Source organism: Drosophila novamexicana, unplaced genomic scaffold, assembly GCF_003285875.2.
Source record: "Drosophila novamexicana strain 15010-1031.04,08,12 unplaced genomic scaffold, DnovRS2.1 tig00000986-arrow-arrow-pilon, whole genome shotgun sequence".
Lineage (NCBI taxonomy): Eukaryota > Metazoa > Arthropoda > Insecta > Diptera > Drosophilidae > Drosophila > Drosophila novamexicana.
The window spans coordinates 334764-342131 of record NW_020824835.1 but is presented as its reverse complement, the minus strand read 5'-3'; the positions used below and the strand labels follow the sequence as shown (position 1 = coordinate 342131).

The window sequence follows — 7368 nt, the reverse complement described above, 5'->3', positions numbered from 1 at the left end:
CTACCTTTTTCCAGAAAAACCTCATTCGCAAGGTTGAACGTCGGGGTTTTCGAATCAATAAGCAACTGTCTACGTCTCCGAAGATGCGTTTTCTGGCTGATGCATACTGAGCTGCTCGAACTTGGTATGGTTGGTGAATCTCTAGTTTAGCTTGAGGTATCTGGCATGGTGGATTACATGGTCTGTATGAAATTGGATTTGTGACTTCGGTCTGAGTACTACAATCTACTTTTAATGGTTCGGATGCGACAGGTTTTTGTTGGCTGACGCATCCCTTCTGCGGTTTTCCGACGGGTTACATGTTGGGCAATTTGGCTTATAGGTGTTCTTCATCCCACATCCATAACAAAAGATGATACGCGCCTCAAGACAATCCTCGAACCGATGGCCTGACTTTGCGCAGTTCCAGCACTTCATTTGCTTGTGCTGCAGCGCTGAAACTTCGTCTAGTTCTTCGGCGTCCGACCCATTATCGAGCTGGGAGACAGTAGAGCGTTGGGGAAAAATATTTTTCACTGATAGGGGCTTAACTTGTTTGGAAAATTGCTCGTGAGTGCGAATTGCTTCTCTTAAACGCGCTAGGGTGTTTATGCCTAAGTGCATTAGCTCGTAACGAAGATGGGGCTTTGAATGACGGATGAGAAGTCGTACTAACGATTCTTCTGAAATTATGGTTTTTAGGCGAGACACAAGTCTCTCGACTTGAAACTGATATTCCTCGAAGGTTTCCTTATCGCCTTGACGTCTGCTGTTAATTGCCTCCCAGATATCCATATCTGTATCAATGTCATCAAATTTCTTTCTAAACTCTCTACAAAACTCGTCCCAAGTAAACTGAGGGCAAGCGCGATGAAACCTCCAATACCACTCGACGGCTTTCCCACCGAAGAAGAGGTGTAAGTGATCGCATAGAAGCTGATAGTCCCCGTTTAAATTCTGTTGAGCTAGTGCTCGAACTCTGTAGAGAAACTCGTCCGTTTGCAGACCATCTCTAGCTGCATCGAATTTGATTCGCCAACTCTGAATAATGTTTGGAACTTTGTCTGGCAGAACCGAAGCGTTTGGTCTCCTGGCGTTGCCATTGTATTGGTTATTGATATGACCTGAACTTGAGGATGTATTCTGGTTCCGGTCTGCTATAAAAACTGGTTCACCGGGTGGAGTAAACACTCTTTCTCGACCCGAGTGATGACTATTACTGTCAACCTGACGTGTTGACAACTGTCCCTGAATCAATGCTGTCAGGTCCTGCATGAGCTGTTGCTGTTGACGCTGCATAGCGGCCTGAATTATTTGGTTTATATCTTCCACACTTTGTGCTTTAGGGGCTTCGTGAGACACGCTTGCCTCACTCGCGCAAATGTTTGGCAGCGGCGCAAGTTGGCTCCGCTGTTGGGATCTGGTCACCATACCGCGGCGCTGTACTGCGTTACTAATTCTGCTTGTTCTGCCTCTACCTCGATTGCCGGTACTGCTGTTTTCCGATGCTTCCTCATGCGTAGCAATGTCGACTAACTGGTCAGCAGCGGATAATTCAGCTTGCAAGTTGTTATTTGATAAAGCCAACTGATTAAATGTACAGAGCCTTTTGCAAGTTGGGCAGTGGTTAGATTCTCTTAAAGACTCGGTAATACATGGGTAATGAAATTTATGTTTACATGGCGAAACTGCGGTTAAATCAGCTTGACTTAAGGGTTGGTCGCAAATATTGCAGATTGCATCTTGTTCGCTCAATATATCTGTCAGGTTCTCCCTACTGTGACGAACTGCCATTTTCATATATATATATATATATATATATATTTTTTTTTTTTTTTTCTTTTTTTTTTTTTTTTTTTTTTTTAAACTTTAACTGAAACTTTAAACTGAACTGTTAATAATAAATTCGGTCCGCACCTTCCGACTCCATGCTGGTCATATTGTTATCCCAACTGGATAATCTCACATAACGTCGCCAATACCGAAAACTACTGATACTTCTAATTGCTGAGGTCGGGTTTGTATTTACAGGTCAACTATTCTTAAGTTGCTTTTCCGCATAATTACGCGACCTAATCTCGCATTCGTTACCCCAGAATCGAGATGCGTATTGTTGTATGTGAGTCTATTCACTCTGGTCGAACTATTCGTAATAGGTATCGCTATTCCTAGAGACGATGATTCATTCATATCAACGGGTCGCTACAACCTGGGTAACTGGGTGAATTCTATAACTTAAAAGTTATCCCTGAAATATGATTCGACTCGGTCGACTAATCCGTAAGCACTCGAATTATAATCGCTTCTCCAGAGAACAGTCTCATAAGACAGATATGGAAAACTTCAAATCATAAAATTACGGAATTTAGTAAATGTTTAATATGTTATTAAATGGGTGAAATTTGAGAGCTATAATGTAGGGCTTATTTCTCCTAGCCGTTCGGGCCCCACGTTGGGCGCCACTTTCTGTAGCATGCAGAAGGGTATGTATGCGATCTTGTGCTCTATTCAAGAGGCCACCAGCTTCGTGCGGTTGATGTTCTTCCGCAGAGGTGAAGAGATTCGGAAGGTGTGCACTTCTAGCGTTGCTCTATACTATGCTCGTCGGATTTGGCGTGGGTCTTTTCCTCTTCCCTTCACATATCACTCCTTTTGTGCTCAGAAAGGATAAGTGCACTGACTGTATACTAATAAGATGAAGGTCCAATAAGATGTATTCGGGCTGTACTCACGTACAGAATTAATAAAAATGAGAACGGCGGACTGTTATGTGAGAATTTCAGTGGCTAGGGTGCGGTAGGTGTTGATCGCTCCCCATTCTTTACCCTCCCAACCTTGGTAACTCGTGATTAATTTGGGTGGTTACCCCTTCACTAATGTTTTATTTAATTCAACATAAACAATATGACTTCAGCGTAGGATCGTACCGGCGACGGACCTTCCTGTACAATTTATCGGTACATTTTAATTAAAGTAAACTTCAGATAACAATCATCTGATCCATATAAGAATGCTTTACTCTTTAGTATTTTGTTTTCTTTTGCCTAGACTCAGGTGTAACAGGGCGGTGTTAAACTATTATATATATTCATGTTAATACACGAGCATTCCGAGTGCGATAAAACCGATTAAATAATTCGTTCGCCAATAATAGGCCGTACTCACTGTAAGTTATATTCGGACTTGTCACTCACTGTTATATCCATCGGTGCAGGTTCGTTGGGCCCATCGAAAGTGCAGTTGGTGTGGTGCTTTAAAGCTTTTGGTAGCTGTGCATAAAGAAAATTATTTAAACGGAAATCGCTGCTACGGGTAACGCTACTATGTACTCACAGGAAATTTGTATATTAAGGTTACATTAAAAAAAAAACAATAAAGAAAGCAAAGAAAGTAATTAAGAACTAAGAATCCAAACTCAGATTGGCTGGCCTCCAGACAACATCAAACAGCTGATAATCCTACGCGGCTTGACGACGGATTGTTTCAACTAGAACGCATGCGCGCGAGACATCGAGCGAGCTAGACTATTCGATTGCGGTTAACTCTATTTCGTTTCCAGATAAAGACTTCTCCTTCACTCCTTTGTGTCACACCTACGCTTCACGCTATCAAGCGTGGCTATACTCTGCCGAGTAAGATAAGGTATGCAAGACACAACTCGGTCGTTTTAAGCGTTAGACAAATATATAGCGATGAAAAGAACCGGTGTAAACTTTAAGTTGAGCCAACTGCGCCTCAGCCGGTGTGAACTGGAGCTTAACTAATTCGCCGAATAATCGCCGAAATAGGGGCGGTGATTGATTATGGGGCTCTTTCGGCCGGTCGCCGAATTATGTTTAATGTTTAGAGCGCGGGGGCGCCGTACGCAGACCGGCCGATATCTGGGCTTGTCGGGCGCTGCTAACGCTCCCTGTAAAAAGGTGGATTTACGTTAAACAGTTCTAACTGTTTTTTTTTTTTTTATGGAAAGTATTACCTGTTCCAACACTATGTCGCGTTCGCGAATACTTCTTAACCAAATACGTTTGTCTTCAATTTTGATTATAACCGAAAAAGTTTAACACGTGTGATCTTAGCAATGTTAATTAGAAAAATGAGCAGACGTTATGACTCCGTTGCGTCTGTTCGTTTTCACAGCTGAAGACGAAGTGAACGAGGTGACCGCGTGGATAACTCACTTTGGCTATGCAACTGATACGCCACGCCAGCTACATTTGTCGCTTGTGATATTTAACGGAACTATGGCGTGATTGCTTGTCTTATTCTTTGATGCCGTTTCTTGTCGCTTTATGTATAAGGTGCGAAACTGACGCGAGGAGATGCAACTAACACAACCGCCGAGGCGTGGGAGCGAGATGACATTACGCTGACCACCTCGAGAGATAATACTCTACTTTAGTTGCTGGTTATATACGACTTAATATTAAAAGTTTAATTTTTTCAACTTACTGGCCCCCACAAGACCAGACTAATTTTGTCTGCCATTTTCCATGAGACTATTTGCCATTAAGGGACTAGATATTAAGTAATTGAAAATCAGCTATAAAATAAGCCGATTGATTAGGAATAAATGAAAGCAGCATCTCGGAAAATTGTGGAATTTAAAAACCATTTTCCATTTGATTTGTAAGGTGATAAGGAGACTATTGTTTTCCAAATTTGCTACAAGCATTTCATCCGATTTAGATTCCCAGGCAAGTTGCTATGTAGTTTTATGAAATATGATGTTGTGATTGCATTGAAGTTTCTTTATACAATAAAATCAATTTGTAGCCTTAAGAGGCAACGTAAGCGAAGTTATATTTTTAAAGCATTTAAGATTTGTTTCTTACTATTAAAAATGTTCTTCCCATATCCAACACTTGTCTCCTTACTTAAATCTGTTGCATGATGTGGCTTTAAAAGCTTTAAAGGGGCTAAATACTTTTGTCTAACAGATTGAATGCAAGCATAAAGTTTTAAAGCGCTCTGCATGTCTGTTGAAAAACACAAAGTCAAGTTAGAAATGTCATCTTATACGCAGATACGGCTTTTTTCTTTTGTTTGACTGTCAGCTAGTTCAAATATGAGAAGAAAAAAAAAACTGTTACAGTTAGTATGTTCATTTTTGTGGAAGCACTTGCAAGTCTCTATTGCTTACTCGACTGCCAATTATCCTTTATGTGGCAAGCACACGTCACGCTCCATAAAATTGAAATGAAATACTAAATTAGTGTCGTTACTGTGCTGATTGCCATGAACTGCAATTGCACATATGACGCAAAAGTCTAAGGGGGCAAAAAGGAGATCTCGCAATGGCCCCAACCATAAACATAACGCAAGCAGCACAAAGCAGCGCATAAGTTAAAAAAAAAATGGCAACAATACAACAACAGATACAACGTGGATAAGCTGCTGACCCAATAAAGTTTCTGCCGCTGCTAGTATTTTTGCAGTAAAATCAATTTTTCATTTCGTGGCAGCCTGGCGTCGCCACGCCGTGTCCTGCGACTGCTCGACAATTGTGACTGGACGCGTTAGAGCCAAGCGCTGCAGCAGACAACGTAATGGCTTATATGTAATGGCGGTCACAATCAAAAGCGAAAACAAAACAAAACATAAATATGCTGCAAGTGGCAGTAAAGTCATGTGTAAGTGGCAGCAGCAGCTGCTGCATTCGGATTTTATGACGTATACGCAACGTTGCACAAAGTTACAGCCAAAGTTGTGAGATAGTCAGATTGCCAAATTGACGGATTTGTGTGGCATACGCCTGCATTGATGACACACTCAACCATTTGTCTCCCCTTCTCTATTTGTTCTTTTCTTTTTAAAGCTGTTCATTTGCTGCTGAAGGCATCAAAACAGCTTGAAAAAAGGCTCCTGCATTCATTTAAGCGCTTTTTGCACCGATTTATTCCATCAAAGTAAATGCTGTTAGCGCCAGTTGAAGCAACAACACTCGACAAGAAATAAGCCAACGTCAGTGCCAGAAAATAAAACCAAGCAAAAAAAGTGTCACAGCACAGAAATTTGGCATCTTATTGTCTGAAGCTGTCTGCATATTGGCTGACAGCTTAGTCAAAATATGTCAATCAAATTGAGGCAAAGCGCATAGCAAAACAAAAAAAATTAAATGCTCAATGGCGGCTTGGCACCAACCCGTGTCGAGGCCATGAATATCAGCTTTGGCTGATATTTCATATATTTTGCATGCAAATTAAATGCGCATTAACACAAACAGCAGCAGCAACAATAGCCTTAAACTTAAATGCCAAACTGATTATGCAAAGTCCAAATGGGTTGAGACGATTATTTCTTTGAAGGGATTTTCCAGATTTACATATGCATATAGCAACTACTTATAAAGAAATATATTGTCTGCAGATTTGCATAGGCAATTTGGAAAGAAAAAACAAAAAAATGTACTTCCAAATACTGAAACAGATAAAATCTATTTTATAAAAAATGGAAGTTAACCAATGAAAATTATAAAATAAAAAATAATATACAAAAATAACGCCAGCACTAAAATAAAAAATAAAAAGGCATATTTTATATAACAAATTAAATTAGCATTGGCATGTTAAAAAAAATATACAATAATCAAAACTGTGGTAATAAAATAATCCTTTAATATACTTGGCATGTGCATGCTTCCCCAATTGACAAATATTTACCCTTGCGTGTTTTTTACTTACTATTTAATAAGAAATACAAAAATGTAAAACTAAGCAAACAAGAACTTATATATTTGCCTGTGTGATTATTTTAGTTTAAGTTGCAACTTATTGTCTTTAGTTTGTATAACTCGTAAAAGAACTATAAATAGAATGTACTTCCAAATAACTGAAAGTACACAAAGGCAATCGCACAAAAAGTTTTCGAAAAATGGAACGAAAATAAAGCATTCTCAGCGCAAAGCCGCTTAACTATAGAAAGGCATAAAGTTAAACTCGCAACAACAAAATATTTTCTCTTTCAGGCAGGAAAAACTTTGAGCAATGTGGCAATGTCGCATTTTTCATAAATAAACGCAAACATTGCGTATACGCAATATATCATATTTTTATACACATTTAAAGAGCTGCACTTCAAAGCGTTAGCACTTAAGTGACACTTCAGTAGCACATTTCTAGTAATTATTTTATGCAATGCACTACCCGCCAGCTGTATTGTCAGCACCCACAAAGGCGCCACGTTACGGGGAGCGGGTTTGCAGAGCAAAAAACGAGTTGGTTGGCATATATGAAACATAAAACAGACGCTGCAAAGCATTTGTTGGCCATGTGCCAAATGAAACTATGCGCTTGTAAAATGCAATAAAAAATTATACATTTATAAGCATCGAAAGTGGCGACATGTGGCCACGCCTTAAACGCCCCTAGGCGGCATTCACTCGACTAAATT

General features: G+C 39.9%; 1 long non-coding RNA gene across 1 annotated transcript; it reads right to left on the bottom strand.

Moving 5' to 3' along the window:
* Nucleotides 1–1819: 1819 nt before the first annotated feature.
* Nucleotides 1820–4407, bottom strand: LOC115765771. The gene is made up of 2 exons (XR_004018146.1): nt 3956–4407; nt 1820–3889 (listed from the first exon to the last, which is right to left on the bottom strand). It is a non-coding gene; the product is annotated as an uncharacterized LOC115765771 (long non-coding RNA).
* Between the last annotated feature and the right edge of the window lie 2961 nt (nt 4408–7368).